The following is a 3,142-nucleotide window of genomic DNA, read 5'->3' as shown; positions in this document are numbered from 1 at the left end:
CAGGAAATTTCATACTGCCCATCAGTGATCCAGATTCTTCCTAGGAGGCACAGTGCTCAGACTTTCCCATTTCCTAAAGTCTTCCAAGTGAAAGAAAAAAAAAATGCTTCTTTTTTTTCAATTTAGAAGGCATATCACAGATGCTAAGAGGAAGCAAACGTATCAAACTCTGAGTTTAAATGATAAATATCCTTAGCTCTCCTGAAGGTATTTCAATTTGAAGGAAAGAACTAATTAATATAAAAGTGCCTCTAGAACTCTGCGCCAGCATGCTAGAGGAATAAGGGTTAAAAACAAAACATCCCTCTTTAAAAAAAATTACTTAAGCATACAACTTGAATTATAGTTGTAAAAAAAGTTGGTTTTCCTTCACGTTGAAAAATACTTATTAATCAAGACATCTAAAGACTCTGTTTAAAGGCGATAACTGATTCATCTCCCTTATCTCCCTTTTTAATCAGGTATAGTTCTAGGAATAAACACAGACAATTTGAATTTTAATGATTTCCAACAAGTGATATTTGACCACATAAAAAATTCAAATATTTCTGTTTTCTAGGACAAAAGATAAATTATTGCAGAGGCCACGCTGCACAAAAAAAAAAAAGCAGGGGCTTGAAATTGTCTTGGCAAGTCCCTCCCCATCGCTGGTCCCAGTATCCTTACAGAGATAAAAATATAGACTTTGCAGGGCCAGGCAAGGTGGCTCACACCTATAATCCCAGCACTTTGGGAAGCCAAGGTGGGCAGATCACTTGAGGTCAGGAGTGCAAAACCAGCCTGACCAACATGGTGAAATCCCATCTCTATTAAAAGTACAAAAAACAAAAATTAGCTGGGCATGGTGGCAGGCACCTGTAATCTCAGCTACTCAGGAGGCAGAGGCAGGAGAATAGCTTGAACCCAGGAGGTGGAGGTTACAGTGAGCTAAGATTATGCCACTGCACTCCAGTGAGACTCCATCTCGAATATATGTATACATACACACAGAGAGAGAGAGAGAGAGAGAGGGAGAGAGAGAAAGAGACTTTGCAGAGTTCTTGTGAAGATGAAATATTATGCATGAGAAGTATCTAGCACACATTGTAGCACACCATAAGTGTTCAATGAATAGTAGCAACTGCTACTTTTATTCCACTTACCTAACAAATGTCCAATCACTTTACACTGTAAATACACTTCTATCTAATGGAAAGAAGAGAGAAAAAAGCAGGAAGAGCATCGAGGTGCAGTGGCAGAAATTCCAGTAAAGAGTAGAAAACTAGGTAATGATCCCATTTTCATCATCAGTTAGTGGTGTGAGTCTTTGCAAGCCACCTAACTTCACTGAACCTCAGCTTCCTCATCTGAAAAAAATGAAAGATTTGAACATATAACTTTGGTCACTCCCAGATGTGAAGGTCTCTGCCACTAATTACCTTCCCAAGCAGAGAGAAGACTGGTAAAAGATTGTCCCTGTCTGGGGACAGCCTATCCCTAGGTGATCAGATGTTTGCCCAACACAGCTCTGAACTCACCCTTACACCTACAGCTCGCAATCCTGCCTCTTATATTTGGGCCGTGCTCAAGAGCACAAATGAATTTCTACTCCTAAGACCAGACATCAACCCTAATCACTAATACATGGTCATCCAAAGATTTAGGATAATTTGCTTTAGTTACTTATGCCTCAGTTTTCTCCTCTGTAACAGTAGGAGAGCAATATTCACCTCATTGAGTTTTTATGAAGATTAGATAAGACATGCTTGTGAAAGGGAGTTATCACCTGTACAGCATTGTACAACACTAACATAGCAACTATGATTATTGTTGATTTACACTGCTGGAAACACTCTATGGAAAACAGAACAGAAGTTGCATTCTGTGTCAGGACACCGTGGTTCATCCACCTGAGCTCTTGCCTTCTGTGGCTTTTGTAAGCCTAGAAGAATCAGGCAGAATGGCATTGAATTCTGCTGTAATCAGATACTGATTCTCTTCCTAACTGAGAAAGGAGGATTATTTAAACTTTCACTTATAGGAAACTGGCAGGAACCTGTTTAAATGGCCCGAGTAAGTTTTCACCTCTTTAGCAATATCCTACCCATGTGATCCCAGTTTTCCCTATTTCAAGAGGTAATTGCAGAATTCCAGGAAAGCCACCTATTACTAATTGTAACAAATCCATCAATCTCTACAAAGACCAGCAGACCTTTCCCTCCAGAGCCCCACTCTTGGGCTTTGCTGGGCTTATTGCTCCATGGATCACCAGGCTCCTATGGTCACAAGGAGGCTGTAAGAAATTCAAGGCCATCTAAGAGGAAGCCGAGCATGCTGCTGTGTTCCTCAGGGATGTCCTGAAATGTCCCCTGTTTGCAGTGTTGTGAAATGTTGTAGAGTCTCTTTCAGAATTTCTTCCTCCATACCAAAGCCTAAAAACTATTTGTTGATAAAGGTTTTAGGCAGTTACTTCAGGACATAGTCCCATGTGTTGGGTTTTCTGAGCAGTCAGCTATGTAGAAACTTTAGTTAACATTCTCTCTCTCTCTCTCTCTCTCTTTCTCTCTCATCCTTCCCATCCACATTTCCAGGTCGCATGCCCTTGGCAGGGTTGAACCTGTAAACAGAATAGTAAGCAACTACTTGCCTGATGTAATTTGAGATGTATCACAATCCCCCTGTTCAAAATATCTTCCCCACCAAATGCCACAGGGCCTAAAATTCCCAGTATTCAACTCATGGCAACTAGTCTTCTCTTCCTTCACCCCATCATCTCTCCTAACACCTGCATGTGTGAAGCACGTCCATCCTTCCAGGCCTAGCTCAATAACACTTTTTCCTGAAGCTTTCGTGATTGCCCAGTTGGAAGTGATTTCTCATTCCTCTGAACATTCAAAAAGCTTCACTTGTGCCTCTTTTATATTATATATTACTTTATATTTAAACACATGTACTATATCCCACCAGGTATAATCTGGAGTTTCAATTCCTCAGCTGAGTCTTATTTATCTTTGTACCACCATCCCATCCTCAAGCAACCAGGGCCAGAGCTGACACTTAATAAAGAATCAGTATCTGACCAATGGGTGCTATATGGCTGAATGAGGAGTAAGACACAGCTTTTCCTGAGCTGAGATTTTGCTGCTCACTAGCTCTGTATACT

The sequence above is a fragment of the Trachypithecus francoisi genome, unplaced genomic scaffold (genome assembly GCF_009764315.1).
Source record: "Trachypithecus francoisi isolate TF-2019V2 unplaced genomic scaffold, Tfra_2.0 Lachesis_group5, whole genome shotgun sequence".
NCBI classification, from domain to species: Eukaryota; Metazoa; Chordata; class Mammalia; order Primates; family Cercopithecidae; genus Trachypithecus; species Trachypithecus francoisi.
This window is presented reverse-complemented; position numbering follows the sequence as displayed.